The 15,864-nt window shown below is 44.5% G+C and overlaps 1 long non-coding RNA gene across 1 annotated transcript; it reads right to left on the reverse strand.

The window, feature by feature from the left end:
• Positions 1-2,024: 2,024 nt before the first annotated feature.
• Positions 2,025-3,569, reverse strand: LOC139432986 (uncharacterized). The gene is made up of 3 exons (XR_011642555.1): positions 3,470-3,569; positions 2,702-2,854; positions 2,025-2,536 (listed from the first exon to the last, which is right to left on the reverse strand). It is a non-coding gene; the product is annotated as an uncharacterized lncRNA (long non-coding RNA).
• Positions 3,570-15,864: the final 12,295 nt, after the last annotated feature.

The following is a 15,864-nucleotide window of genomic DNA, read 5'->3' on the forward strand; positions in this document are numbered from 1 at the left end:
CCTTAATGAGAGTAAGACCGAGGTCATCTTTTTTGGACCCCAACCAACAGTCTCCCCGGTTGATATTCTGGGCTCCCTCAATAAAAATATCTTCCCCTCTGTTATGAACCTTGGAGTGACCTTCAACAGCGCCTTTAAATTTGATAAGCAGGTTAGCACTGTAGTCAAGACCTGCTTTTTCAAAATACGACTATTGGCTAAGACCAAGTCGTTTTTATCTTTTAAAGACCTAGAAAGGGTTATTAATGCCTTTGTTACCTCGAGACTGGATTACTGCAACGCTCTGTATGTGGGTATGGATCAGGCCTCAATTAGACGCCTCCAGCTAGTTCAGAATGCAGCTGCACGTCTTCTCACTGGCCATAAAAAGCACGACCATATCACCCCAATTCTGGCTTCATTGCACTGGCTTCCAGTTCGGTTCAGAATTGATTTTAAACTCCTTTTATTTGTTTTTAAAGCCCTAAATGGGCTGGCTCCTGCCTATATAGCCGAACTCCTCCATCGCTACACCCCAGGCAGAGCCTTAAGGTCAGCTGATCAGCTGTTGTTGATAGTGCCTAACCCCCTAAACACACCAGGAGCGTCTGCGCCGCGTTACGTTGCGGCTGCGCCGCGCTGCGCCCTCCTCCTGCGACCTAACACACCAGGCGCGTTTCAAAACGTTGCGGAAGCGGAGCGTCGTGTGTGCAGCCTGCAGTTCTTCTTCTTCTTCTTCTCTTTAATGGCGAATAGCTTCCACTTGGAGCATATATCGCCACCTACTGTTGAGTTATTAAATGTTCATATTAAATCCTTATCCTCAAACTAGTGCTTTTGAGGAATATGAAGATCAGCTTGTTTGCTTCATTTCTTGATTTACTTTACATATATTGACTTGAAATCCATGTCCTTGATGTTGAGTTGTTCCAGTGCAGTTTTCAGAATGAGTCTTTGCCTTGTATATTCCGGGCAGCTAAAAAATACATGATGTATTGTCTCTGGTTGTTGGCAACCATCACAATTGCCATTTGGATGTTTTCCAATCAGATGCAGTGATGAGTTTAATCCAGAGTGACCCAATGTTATCCTGCTGTTAATGCTCTGTTCTCTTCTACTACTCCCCCAGGTGCTTCCTGTTCCCACTTCCCGTTGTATCTGGTATAAATGTCTTTGATGTTAGCCTCGCAGTTGTTGTTGATTTTTGAATATTTCCTGGACATTTGTACTTCTACAAGTAAGTAGGCTACGTAGTTAAATAGTTTATGTTTGTGTCTGTTTAAATCGGGTTTATTGTTGTTATTTCCTATGTTGTTGTGTTGTAGACTACAGACACAGTTAATAATAATTGTAATATTCCAGTTATAAATGATATGAATCAAAGATGTGTTGCTGTATTTTAGTGGTAAAAAAATATGCATTCATCATCATAATTATTCTATATATATATAATTTACAGTGCCTGTAAACCGGAGGAGAACGCTGGCATGTATTCTCCTACTTGAAAGACTACGGGGGGATGGGGGGAGCCGGTTTTGGGTGCACCCCCTCAACCAGCAAAGGAGACAACAAGGTGATTTTCATCACCTCGTGGCTGAGCTGAGGCTGGACAGCCAACGACATCACCAATATTTTCGGATGAGTGCAGAGCAGATGGATGAACTGCTGTCCCTCCTGGGCCCTGAACTGACCAGACAATCCACAAATTACAGAGCTGCCATTGAACCCAAGCAGAGACTGGCTGTTGCACTTAGGTCAAATGCCCATTTCACAGACAATACATCACTGACCACAAATTTAATAAAGGTTTTATTTTTTAACAATTTCACCCCAAACAACACTTTAAACAGAAACATCAAATATAAACAATCAACACAAAAAAAGTAACTATTTACAGTAAAAAAAACAATGAACTCAATTGCTCAACTATTGTTCGTAAAAAGACTCCTGCCAAGCTGAGCTACTGCTGGAGGACAGCATGTCTGATGGCCTTGTAGGTGTTGATTAGGCGCGTGGGGGTTGGGGTACACTTGGCCGAAAGGCTACTGGCCTGGAGGTGTGAATGGAATGTTGAGTGGCGGGGGGATGGTCAATGGGCTGCCAATGTTGCTGGTGTTGGGTGTCTCTTTCCAAGTTGTGGAAGGTGTTTAAAATACAGACTTTTGCCTGATGTTTTCTGTCTTTGTCCAGTCTTTGCAACATGGGCACAAGACTGAGAGCAAAGTAGTATGACTCCTCTAATTCTGAGTCTGGCATGTGTGGTGCAGTTGGAGGTTCCTGCAGTAGAGATATCAGCTGCTCTCCAAGGTCTGTGCTCTGTGGCCTCCTCCTTGTGTCCCGTGTGGAACGCTGGGCCGCTGCTGGTGTGGAAATGGGATCCCTGGGGCTACGGGACCTAGAGGGCCTTTGCCTCTCTGCAGAGGTTGTGGGTACCAGAGGTGGTGGGGCTGGAGATCCACATGATGTCCTGGCATGTTCCTCTGTTTCCAATGACAGGGGTGTAGATGCTCTCTCCATGTCTTCTACAGGGGAAGGATTGCTCAAGCTGCTTTTTGAACTATATGAAAAGAAACAACATGAAAACAATTAAAACCTTTTTTCTGGGGATTAATTTATGCAATAGGAACATATTTATGTAATTTAAAATAAAGTCTTTCATACCCTTTGCAATACATCATCACAAATTACAAAATTATATAAATTAAAATATGTGCATACATACCTCCTTTGCTGTACATAGGGCAAAAGGAAGGACATTATGTCTGTATACTTCCAGCCCTTTTGCGTGCCGCCTGCAGATCCACTTGGGAGAGATTTCTTCCTGTTTTTAACAAAAGCATCCCAAAGTGACTTCCATCGTGCCTTGCCTTGTCGACTGAAACAAAGAATAGATTCAGATTAATAACATGATTTCACATATTTTTCTTTGCTTTTTTTTACCCTTCAGATACTTGGCTTCCAGGGACTCATTGGTCAGCCTAGCATTCAGCTATAGCCTAGGATGCGCTACTGTGTATGTAATACAATTTATAATAAATGGTTTTGTCTGACAAATGACTGCCAAATTATTCTTGTCTGTCCTCACAATTTATCTGACTATAAATGCAAGATTTTCCACCACAGCATACTGTATTTAAACATTATTGAGAGTATTTTGGGTAGTTGTTATAACACATGAATAAAAACAAACTATAATACAAAAATATAATATCATTATAAAGAGTTAAACACAACTGTATTGATCCCTGGGCGAAATTCACAAGATAAAGTATAGTTAAAAAACCAATATTTATAAAAATATAAATACAAAATAATAATAATATAATAATATTATAATCTTGATATAGGAAATAAGATCTTACTTTATTGTGAAATGCAAGTTTACTGAACAGTTTTTTAACGACTTTCACAAGATGTGAAACTACTGAATGGCTCTGTACTGTACCTACAAGTATTAATTAACTTTAAAACATTAATATGTAGTTGTTACCTTCCACTCCACAAACTGCAGCGACTAAAAACCAGGCCTTGTCCTTTCTGATGTTGTCCTCGTAGTAAGCATTGGTTACATCGTATACAATGGTGTGTTTCTCCACTTCTATTATGAACACCTCGTCGTCCATTGTGCGCATCGTAGTGGAGGTGTTGTGATGAAGGAGGGGGGTCTGCTAAATTAGTATATATGCGGGCTGGGCCCGGATGCTCACCTTTCCACTTCCTGCGAGGGGGGGGCTGCCTGCCCGACCTTACCTTACGGCTGCGCCGCGGCAAAAATAGGATTCATCCTAATTTTAGAGAAGCGCTGCGCCGAGCCGCTTCTGGGACGCGTCTGAGCCGTAACGCGGCGCGTGTGGTGGAACAGCACCCATTGACTAGAGTGGCCGCGATCCTTACGACCGCCGCGGCGCGGCCGTAACGCGGCGCAGACGCTCCTGGTGCGTTTAGGGGGTTAGACCAGGCTTAAAACCCGAGGGCATCGAGCTTTCGCAGCGGCTGGCCCTAGGCTCTGGAATACTTTGCCCCTCCATGTGAGGTTGGACCAGACCCTGGGGGTTTTTAAATCAACACTTAAAACTCACTTATTCTCTTTAGCTTTTGTTTAATTATCTATTTATTCATTTATTTATTTAGTTGTTTATTTATTCATTTAGTTCTTTATTTTAATATTTATAACATAACATAGGATTTCATAAAGTATTTTTAAAATAGTTTATACATTATTCAAATATAGGAATAGTAGATAGGATTACTTAAAATATAGTACCTTATATATTAAACTGTATGCCCAGGCAAATATATTAATGCGGAAGTTTCACAAGTGCTCTGTAGATGTCAAGGTATCACTTTTTAAAGCTTTCTGTACACCATTGTACACGGCTCACCTGTGGAGTAACTACAAGGCTAGAAGCATGCAAAAATTAAAAGTTGCATACAACGATGCTTTACGGTTGCTGCTGAGGGTACCGAGATGGCACAGTGCCAGCCAGCTGTTTGTTAGCTTGGGGGTACCTACTTGTCAAGCACTTTTAAGAAAGTTAATGTACAGATTCATGTGTCGCCTGGAAGACTCGGACAATAATGTTATCTCGATTTTAATTAACCCTCTGAAGAGTTCTACCCGGTTCTCTTCCATGATTTGGAGACATTGGCGCAATAGCCTCTACAGACAGTGAGCATGTGTTTGCTCGCTGTGATTGGACTGATTTTATGTTTTTATCTGTTTGTTTTTATCTGTTTTGTGTTTAGCATTTTATCTTATTTATTGATGAGTGTTTTGTCTTTTTGTGATATGGACCTTGAGTCTGAAATAAAGATTGGAAATTTCATATTTTTTCCCTTTAGACCCTTGCGGTTTATTCTTAAAAATCCTTACCCTTACACCCCCCATTTTCCCTCTGCTGGTCTATGGCCTTGTAGAGGGTAACGGGGTACAGAGTCGCTTAGATAAGCGGGGGAGTGCATCTGACGAAGAGATAGGTTGTTGTGCTCCCTATCTCTGTTTCTTATCCTATATCTAATAGAACTGCTCGGGTCTTAATAGATTGAGTGGGGAAGTTCATGAGATCTTTCAAGAGGGTTATCAAGAATAACTTTTATCCAATGACCTTTTCCCTCTCTGTCTGTGTCTGTGTATTCTCTTGTTCCGATTAACCCAGCCAAATCTTTTTTTTTGTATCTATATCTACACCGGGATCCGGAGTCGAGGCTGATCCTCTTGCTGTAGTCCTATGTCTTGGATCCTCTATCCTGAGTTCTGGATTAAGTCGTGGACTTCGGGTCGTGGCTGAACCTGTCTCTGCGGTCCTGCCTTGGGTCTTGTCATGCTGCTTCCCTGATGGCTTCCACAGGATTGTAGCTGACATCCTCGTGGATTCATCTTCTTATTACAGACACATGCATTTCCTAACATTCGGTCTATATGCTGTAAAATGTATTATCTCTTCGATTTACACACGGCATCTATTGCACCTCTGTCCGTCCTGGGAGAGGGATCCCTCCTCTGTTGCTCTCCCTGAGGTTTCTCCCATTTTTTCCCCTTAAACTGCGGGTTTTCTCTGGAAGTTTTTCCTTGTACGATGTGAGGGTCTAAGGATAGAGGGTGTCGTTTTTCTCATACTGATAATCTGAACAATCTGTGCTGTTGTTTTTGCTGTAAAGTGTCTCTACTGGGGGTGTAACGGTATCCGTATTCGTCCCGTACCGTCACGTCATACAAGAAGAAGAAAAGTTAGTATGGCGATTTCAGATAACACACAGGAGCTAGAACCCACCAGCTTCTTTTAAATCAGCTGTGTGGGAACATTTCGGGTTCCCTGTGGACTACAATAACGATGAAGTGTGCGAGTGGTGGATCCGACGAGGACGGCGTGTGTCGGCGTTGTTCTACAGCGGTACGGTATGCTAATGGGAACACACGCCAAACATGCTAAATCATATCAGAAGGGATCACCCAGATTTGCCAATCACCGGAGCCCGGCAAAAGACAACAGCAGTTCAACAGCTGATCCCCGCTGTTTTTAAGAAGCCAATAGACATGAAAGCCGTGAAACCAAAATAAATAACGGAAGCTTTTGGCATATGTTTTTCACAACCTGATCTCACCAGAATGCGTGACTCCACCACGACTTCTTAACACCACAATGCGTGGTGGAGTCACGAACTTTGTTACATTTACGTGTCGGCACCACGCAAACAACCCCAATGTAAAGTGGATGAGGCTCCTTTGCCGTGGTGCACACACGCATTTCTACAACGTCCCGCAGTAAGCTTTTATTCTATAAAACGTTTTTTAAATCTACTTTATAGCTTGTAGTAACTCACGGGAGGCTTCTTTTATTTTATTTGTATTCATAATTATTATTTTTTTTTCGTCAGAATGTAAAAATTACATTAGTTACGAATTTGTGTTCTCAAAAAACAGTGCATTGTGTGTAATGCAACTGATTTTTATTAAATTAGTTAGTTTGTAAGGAAGGCCAGAGCTTCAGCTGTGTCAAATAGATTGTTCCCTTCAGTTAACGTTATTTAAAAGATAATGATCATGTCCCCTGTATTGTATTACGAGCGTCCATTCCCATTGGATAACGGAGAATTTTACACCCGGAAGTAAGTAGCCTATTCTCCTTACTGTCGATTGATTTTACAGTGATATCTGCACTACTCATCGACTAAAAAACACCAAATTGTCCTTGTTAATTACACAACATTGATTGGTTTGAATTGTGTACAATGCTTTTGTATTTTCCCCCTTCGATTCGGAGAAACAAATATTTTTTCGGAGTTTTAGGATGGCCGGAGACACTACACTACCCAGAATCCTCAGCTATCGTTTGGGACTACACCATGTGCTTAGCTTGACAAACCCCGTGATCAGTCCTCAACCTCTGTGATTGGATGCGCGACGTTTACACAGAGCGCCAAAAGGACTTTGAAATGGAATGAAACCCATCGACGGCACACTATTCAAAACAGGAATCGAACGTGTCCTACCCCCCTCCCCCCCTTAGGTCACAGGCTCCTCCAACAGTGCTACGCAATAAAACAGATACACAGAAAAAATAGTGAAATAGTGCAATAAGAGTCTATATACAAGTGATTGGAATATGATATATTAGATAAATAATTTCTAAGTAGCAGCCAGATGAATGTTATTTCTAAATTCAGGTGTTTAATAGTCTTCTGGCCTGTGGGATGAAGCTGTCTCTGTGTCTGGTGGTTTTAGTCTGAATGCTGCGGTACCGCCTGCCAGACTGCAGCAGACAGAACAGTTTGTGGCTGGGGGGATGGTGGTCTTTTATAATCCTGAGGGCTTTCTTTAAGGTTAACCTGGTATTTTTACTCCACTACATTTATTTTAGTTATTTTACAGATTTGGATTAATGATGTGAAATATAAACAACCCTTAAATCAGACTTTAGTTACACCTGAATGAAATTCAGTGAAGGTGATTGTCAAGTGCCAACAATCAGGCGAGATATTTGATAGTTGGTGCTTGAGAAGACTAAATATTTATCTGCAGATCCGTTTAAAGCATATTCATTACTCGTTATTCTCTAATAGTTAATTAAAGACTGTATATAATTGCTATTTTGCACATCCCTTTCAAGTTTTTCTAGGTTTATTGACATATCATATACACAATAGTGTAGTTATGCAATGAATGACAAACTTGGGTCACAGGTTCCTCAACAGTGCATTACAAGACATCTATCAATGTGTGTATACTTCCACCATTACACTGTCGTATTCTGCACATTTCTTTAAATAAAGCCTTATTAGTTAGCACATCCTCCTATCAGGCACTAAACTGTTTTACTCTAGATATCATTTGAGTATCTTCTTGATATTTTCTATTCTATATTTATATAATTGACCTTCTACTTTCCCACTATTTTGTATGTACTCTTAATATTTGAATGTTTTCATAAAATATAACACATTCAAAAGTGCTTTACAAAAATGAAAGACATTAAGAAAAAGGCATTTTAAACAGTCATTAAAAAGCAACACAATCTTCCTGCATTGCAATTACTCTAAACGTGTAATAACGTGCTTTAACCAGTAGGTGGTTTGGGTTAAAAGCATAGGTTAAAAGGCTGTCAAGTTTACAGTGTTAACAAAATAAAATATACTGCTGTTTCCGGTTTAGTTTACGACGAATATTATTTTGTTATTGTTTTGATATTTGTAACACAAAAGCGATGGAAAAAAAACCCATAGCAACCAAAAAAAGATGGTCTTAACATGACCCAGTCGTCTAGTAGTTAATAAAAAACAATAATATCAAAACAACATATTACTACTAACTTTATTGTGAAATTAAAACAGAACGGTAAAAGAATAGTTTCCGGTCTATTCTGATGCCCGATCTCTGTAAATAAATAAAGAACTAAGACAGATGTGTAATATTTAATGCAGCCAAACCATTTATTACAATGCATTCATGTGATGACTTTCAAAGAGTAAAGCAAGCACTGCTGAATAAAGTATGATTTTCTCTTTTACGAAACGTTTTTTTTCATATGGAATGCAGTTGGAGGTCAACCAATCAAAGAGCTTGAGGACTGATCACGGGGTTTGTCAAGCTAAGCACATGATGTAGTCCCAAACGGGAACGCGTACAGAAGGCCCGAAGGCCAAACGTGTGCGAGTGCGTCCACGCCTAACGGTGCGTTTAAGTCGCGCATCGAAAAGAACAGCTGACATTGAGCATTTTCTTTTGATGCGAACAGGTCCACCGTGGCTCTACCATAACGCACCCACAGCTGGCTCACAATCCTTGGATGTAGAGTCCAGTCTGCATAAAGTGGTGCACCTCTGGACAGTAGGTCAGCCCAGAGGTTCAACACACCCGGTACGTGCGTCGCTCTCAGAGAGAGGAGACGCCCGCTGCTCCATAAGATCAGTTTGCGTGCCAGCATGTGTAACTGGAGAGAACGCAAACCCCCTTGGCGGTTTATATACGATATTGTAGTTGCATTGTCTGTCCTCACGAGGACGTGATGTCCTCTGAGAAAAGGCAGAAAGCGTTTTAGGGTGAGGAACACCGCTAAAAGCTCTAGGTAATTTATGTGCACCCGCTGGAGGTCTCTGCTCCAGAGACCCCTCACCGGACGGACTTCATAAATACCTCCCCAACCTGTCAGACATGCGTCCGTGGTGACCACCTTCCGTGAAAGGACAGCACCCATAGGAACGCCCCGTACTAGAAAAGTCGGGTGCAGCCAGTGGCGCAGTGCCGTTACGCATTTCACAGTAACCATTATTAGTTTTAAGGCGGCTACCCAGCGCTGAAACTCCCTCATGTGTAAGCGTCCTAGTCGTACGACCAGGATGGCTGACGCCATGAGCCCCATTAATCGCAGGCATGTTCTGAAGAGAACATGTTTGCGCAGCTGGAATTGAGCGAGACAAGCTCTGAAAGCTTTCACTGTTTCCGCTGACAAGCGAGCTGAAAAGGGCACCGAGTTCAGGCATAACCCCAAGAAGAGCGCGGGGAACAACATGCTCTTCTCTGTGTTTATCATGAAACCCAGGTTGAGCAGGTGCTTTACGAGGACATTTGTCTGCGTAACAGCCTCCTGCTCCGACTGTGCGAGAAGCAGCCAGTCGTCCAGGTAGGTCGCCAAGCGAATACCCTGTTGTCTTAACGGGGCTATCGCGGCTTCCGTACATCGTACAAACACTCTTGGACTGAGAGACAGGCCGAAGGGAAGTACTCTGTATTCGTAACAGATCCCCTGAAATGCGAACCTCAGATATTTCCTGTGTGGATAATATACTGGGATGTGGAAATACGCATCTTTCAGGTCGACTGATGTAAACCAGTCATCTTGTCGCACGAGACGCAGCAGAGATGTGTGAGTGAGCATTCTGAATTTGTATCTTTTTAGATATCTGTTCAGAACCCTCAAATCCAGTATTGGCCGAATTCCGTTCCCTCCTCGCTTGGGAACGAGGAAATACTTGGAAGAAAAGCCACTCTGACTCTGCTCGGCAGGTACAATAGATATAGCCCTCTTTTCTAGAAGTGAGAGGATCTCTCTCTCTAGAATATGGGCTGACTCTCCCCGGGCTTGTGAATACAAAATGCCCGAGAAACGAGGGGGGGTGACAGCGAATTGGAGTCTGTAACCCCGTGTTACTGTCTTGAAAACCCAAGCAGATGTTGTCAGCATCTTCCACTGTATGCTCCTTAGAGCCAGCGGAGATGTCACATCTCTTGCCCTCTGAGACTCTGTTTGTTGTGTTATGGGGCCCTCTAGTGTCTGAACACGGTGGTACCCCATTTCAACAGTCCCCACCGTCACTGCGCACGCGCGTGGCGGTGGCTTCACGGACCCGTCAATAATCCGCCTCTTGAGAGATGCCGTAGCTGCTCTCAAAAGGGGAAGGATTGGCGGGCTGTCCTTTACAGCTCTAGCCGGCACTGCGCATGCGCGTGACGGTAGTGCCCTTAAAGCCCCAACCAGCACTGCGCATGCGCATGGCGGTGGTGCCTTCACAGACCCGTTTATTATCCGCCTTTTGAGAGAGGCCGTAGCTGCTCTCAGAAGGGGATTTATAGTTAACGGACTGTTTATTGTTTTTCTTTTCATTTTTTTGAGCTGCGCCCTTGGCCGAAGCCTGGATGCGTCAGCGGAAAATTGTTTATTCAAACAATAAAGATGTGACATGTGTTTTATGTGGATTGAGGATGACGCATCTCTCTCGAGGCAGCGGGAACACGTTTCGAGCCGGGGAAGGAACTTCCAGCTCTGTCACAGAGGGGAAAAGGAGGGGCTGTCATGCCGCTCGCTTCTTCCTCCTCGACTGCTGGCCGAAATTCTGGGTTGGTTGCGCCTGGGCTGCAGCCGGAACCGGAGATGTTCTAGGCCAACTCGCCCTCGTCTCCTGCCTGGGCTGGGGACTCGGGCGGGCTGCGACCTCTGCTGACCTGGTACTTTAAACCCAGCAGGGTTCGGAGCAGCTTGGGCGAAGGGCCGCTGTTGCGGAGGCAGCGGCTGGACCCTTCGAGGGAGACAGAGGTGGAGGGCCTTGTCTTCCTTCTTTTTCGACTCGCACCTCCTCTGCATGGAAGCGAGAGCGGAGCCGAAAATCCCCTCGGGAACGATGGGCATATCAAGCACATCTTCCTTTTCCCGGTCCAGGAGGTTGGTGAGGTTGAGCCATCTAGCTCTTTCCTGCACCACCATGATCCCCATTACCTTGCCCGTGGCCTGGACGGCGCAGCGTTGGACACGGAGACAAATGTCTGTGACCGCGGCTATCTCGTCCAGAGTGGCCGGTCCAGAATTGCTCGACAGATCCTCACAGAGCTCCGCTTGGTACGCGGTTAGCATCGAGGAAACGTTCAGAGCCCTGGCGGACAATGCTGCGGCTTTGTAGGACCGTTCAGTCATGGTCGACTGGAATCGGTCCGTCTTCGCTGGCAGTGTGGGGTTCCTGCTTGGTGACGGGCCCATCCTCGGTAGGAGGTGGGTTGCCACCAGCGGTTCCATAGGCGGTATGCAGAGCAGGCCGAGCCTCTCCATACCGTCACAGTCAAGGGAGGAGGCACCCTGGATTGGGGCCTTGTTGCTAAAGGGCCGGTCTCTCCACGAGACCGACACCTCATCCAACATCTCCGGGAAGACCGGGAGGAGTTGCCTCTTTGTCCTCGTTGTTTGGGGAAAATGTTTTCCCTCATAACCTGGAGGTCTCCTTGGCCACTTCGGGCCATGGGATGTCTAGTCTGGCCGCAGCGCGCTGACACACGGCTTGCAGGTCCATGCTTAGATAGGGCGAAGCTGGTGTGCTATTGCCCGGGAGAGCAGCCATCGCTCCCGGCTTTGCAGCCTGAGCTGGTGACACGAAGATGTCATCTTCTTGCTCGTCCGAATCAGACAGGAGGAACTCAGAGGCATCCTCTTCGTCCTCCATGTAATCCAATTCTAGGACATCCTCTGCGGGTGAAACCATGGTGAGGTCCAGCCGGGAGCCCCAGCTTGGTATAGCGCGGGGCCCCGTTCCCGCATCTTTTGCCGCCACCGGGTCCCGGCCTGATATGGCGCGGGAATCCGGTTCCGCGGCTGCCGCAGTCGATGAGCCCCAGACCGTAAAGGTGAGGGACTCAGTCTCTGCGGCGGACGCCCCCGCGTCTTGATTGCCAGCCGGCCAATCAGTGGACATGAGGGGATCCTGTCCCGACAGGCTAGCTTGTCGTGCTAACCGTCGGCGGAGGCTCTTTATGGTGAGGCGGGCACAATGCCCGCACGAGCCGGGGTTGTCAATAGCCTCCTGGGCGTGTTCCAGCCCGAGGCAGGACGAGCAGACCTGGTGTGAGTCTGTGCCTGATATCTTCAACCCGCAGCCGCAGAGTCGAGCCTCCGAGTCCCTGACTCCTCTGGTGTGAGGGAGAGAGGCGTCCATCTCGTTCGCCGCGAGGCGTGGAGAGGACCCGCTCTTAACAGGTACGTCGAGAAAAAAGTGTTCCCAATCTGTCTTTAATCCGGAGAAAAAAAGGCTGTGTGGGTCTTTTTTCTCAAAGAATATTACCTGGTGTGGTAATATTCTTTTAATCCTTTTCAGCTCTGTGAGAAGAGAAAAGAAAAAACGTCCTCGCTACTGTGGTGTTGGCAGTGAGGGAAAAAAGCACAAGCTAGCAACTGGTGTGTTGCTAACTTGAAAGTCAAAATCTTACCTTAATTCCAGAGGAAGAACGGCGAGGCTGACTATAATACTAACTAGTGTGTTTAGTATCATACTCTTCTGTAAGGCAGAATAGGGTAGCCGGCTAACGCCCGTCGACCGAAAATTAGCTTTGGTTCAGTCTGTGGACTGTTAAGCTAGCCCGGCTACCATTAGAGATGTGCTCTGAAGCGAGAATAGGTGTTTGAATGACGCATGCGTCGTGGCGCAGGCTACTTATAGGGGGTGATTTCCCCTGACGTTGACGTCAAGATCACCAGCCAATCAGGATTGGTGTAATGAGATTGATGCTTCTGTTTGCTCCGCGATGAGGCGCATCCCATAGTGAGACATCGAACGGAGTGTTATGAATGAGAACGAGAAGCATGGCTGAAAGTGGGAGTGCAACTGCCGCTGCGCCTCGACTTGTTGACAAAAAAGACGCCAGAAGCTAAATTTGGAAGTATTTTAGCTATATCTCTGGCAGTGAGGGCAAGCCTACGGACACCACAAGGCCTGTCTGTGAGACATGTTTTAGATCCATGCAAACCAAGGGAGCCAACCCATCAAACTTGGCTAAGCACCTCGCCGACCGACATCCAGAGCTGTTTAAAGAATTTAAAGACAGACAGGTTAGCGAATGTGATAGATAACATAATTACATCATGCTCAAGTCATGCCCTCAAATCTAAGTCAAACAAGTGTAATTTATTTTGTGACAAACGAACGTTTCGTAGTTTGACGAGGCAATTAATGGCAATGATAATGTTACGATTATTGTGTTATGTCACGTTTTCTATGTCTTGGTTTGGGTGTTTTGCTGTTCTCCCTGTCATGTTTTCCTCTGGGTATATTGTCTGGTCCTTTTCCCTATGTTTTTCCTCCCGTCGTTAGTTTCCCTGGTGTGTATAGTTGTCTGATTGTTTTCACCTGTGGTCCTTGTGTTTCTCCTCCCCTGCCCGGCTGTGTCTCGTCTTGTGATTACCCCTCCCTGTATTTAGTCTTGTCTCTTCCTGTGTTCAGTGTCGGTTCGTCTTGTGATTTGGCTTGTCCTCGGTGAGTGTTCTGTTCTGTCTTTGTTAGTATAGCCTTGAAATAAAGGAATTTTCACGTTAAGCTGCATTTGGGTCCGACCTGCTTCACACGCCGTAACAGATAACTGTCTAATATGGCTATCTTTTTAGCTAACTTACCAATGTGGCTAACATCTGCAATGTACATTTTGTCAATTATTTATATTACTGTACTATTAAATGTTAATAAAATATAAAGTTAACTATCAAAGAAATCACAAACTCATATATAAAGAAGAGACCATGTTGTAAGAAAACACTTAACAGATAAACTACGATTGTATCGATCATGAAAATAGTAAAAGAAAAGTATCGAATCGGAATCGCAATTCTTGGTATCGGTATCGAAACCAAAATGTTGGTATCGTGACAACACATAGAGTGCTGGCTTGCTCAAAGTAAGAAGTATATCGTCAGCGTACATATTTCATTTGAAATCGTGTCCATGAATGTTCACACCATGTATGTCACCATTAGAGCGAATTGCACAGGCTAATGGTTCTAGAGCCATAATAAAAAGTAGGGTACTAACTGGACACCCTTGCCTCACACCACGGTGTAAGGGGAAAGGTTTGGAGATGAATCCATTAGTTCTAACAGAAGAGAAGGGAGCGCTATACAAAGCCTTTATCCAGCTAATCAACTTGGGCCCAAAGCCAAATTGTTTGAGCGTGTAAAATAGATATGCCCATTCTATTTGGTCAAAAGCTTTTTCAGCATCTAGTGATGCTGCAATCATTGGCAAATTGCTGGAGCTTGCTTCTAGGATAATCCGAAAAACCCTCCTGTTATTTGAGGACTGGCGGCCTGGAATGAAACCTACTTGGTCTAGATGCACTATAGATGGAACCACCTTCTCCAAACGGAGTGCCAGTATCATGGCTAGAATCTTGTAGACACAGTTTTAAGGGCGGTGGTTACCCATCAGAGAAGGATCTTTGCCCGGTTTAGGCAACAATGAAGTAATGGCCCTGCTCATGGAGGGAGGCATGGCTTCAGATTCTAATATTTCATTTAATAACAACAGTAAATATGGTGAAAGCTGTTCTTTAAAACATTTATAGAACTCTGTTCCAAAACCCTTGTCCCCAGGAGTTTTTCCTGATGCCATCTTCATGATTGCGTTTTCTATTTCATTTTGGGAAACAGGTGCATCTATAGCAGATCTGTCAGCCAAGCTGACGCTAGGGAGGTTAAAACCTCCGAAAAAGTTATCTAAGGCTTCTTCATTCAAGTTATTTTTTGTGCTATATAATTTAGAATAATAATTCTTGAAAGATTCATTGATTTTGGCTGCATCATACTGTAGCCTGTCATGCTCATCTCTGATAGCTGGAATAATCTGTCTGTTTTCTATTTTTTTCAATCTATGAGCTAACATTTTCCCTGCTTTGTCTCCGGATTCAAAGTATGTTCTTCGTAAACGAAAAAGAGAAAAAGCTGTCTCCTCATCATGTACAAGTTTCTGCAAATTAGTCCTAGCGGTGAGAAGTGAGTTCCTTAGATCTAAATTGGATGGGTCTAGCATATGCTGCTCTTCTAGAGTCTTGAGTTTAATGTTTAATGTTTAATTGGGATTTCACCTCTCTGCGCTTTTTATTCTCTGCCGAGGAGAAACTAATTAACCAGCCCCTGCATGTTGCTTTGAAAGCCTCCCAGACAGTGGTGACGCTTGGTACAGAATTTATATTGATCTCAAATAAATCTAAAATGTGGTCTTTAATGAACAGTGTCCATTTTTCATTTTTCATTTTTGAGTAGAGATGTATTAAGTCGCCACTGTTTGGATTTGCAAGGGTTGGTTGGAGGGAAAAATGTGACAGATACTGCAGCATGATCCATCCATCCATCTTCTCCCGCTTATCTGTGGCCGGGTCGCGGGGGTAGCAGTTCCAGCAGAGAGCCCCAAACTTTCTTTTCCCTGGCCACATCAACCAGCTCTGACTGGGTAGGAGTTATGCGCACTGGAATAGAAAGAGTACTCTCGGGCATCTGGGTGCACTAGGCGCCACACATCTGTAATACCGAGCTCGGATTGGAAGTCCCTCAAGGCAGCAGAAATGTTTTTATCTGAAGGGAGAGGGTGGCTGGATCGATCCACTAGAGGGTGTAGTGGAAATGTTTCTAATATATCATCCTTATT

Source organism: Pseudochaenichthys georgianus, chromosome 23 (assembly GCF_902827115.2).
Source record: "Pseudochaenichthys georgianus chromosome 23, fPseGeo1.2, whole genome shotgun sequence".
In the NCBI taxonomy this organism is placed as follows: Eukaryota; Metazoa; Chordata; class Actinopteri; order Perciformes; family Channichthyidae; genus Pseudochaenichthys; species Pseudochaenichthys georgianus.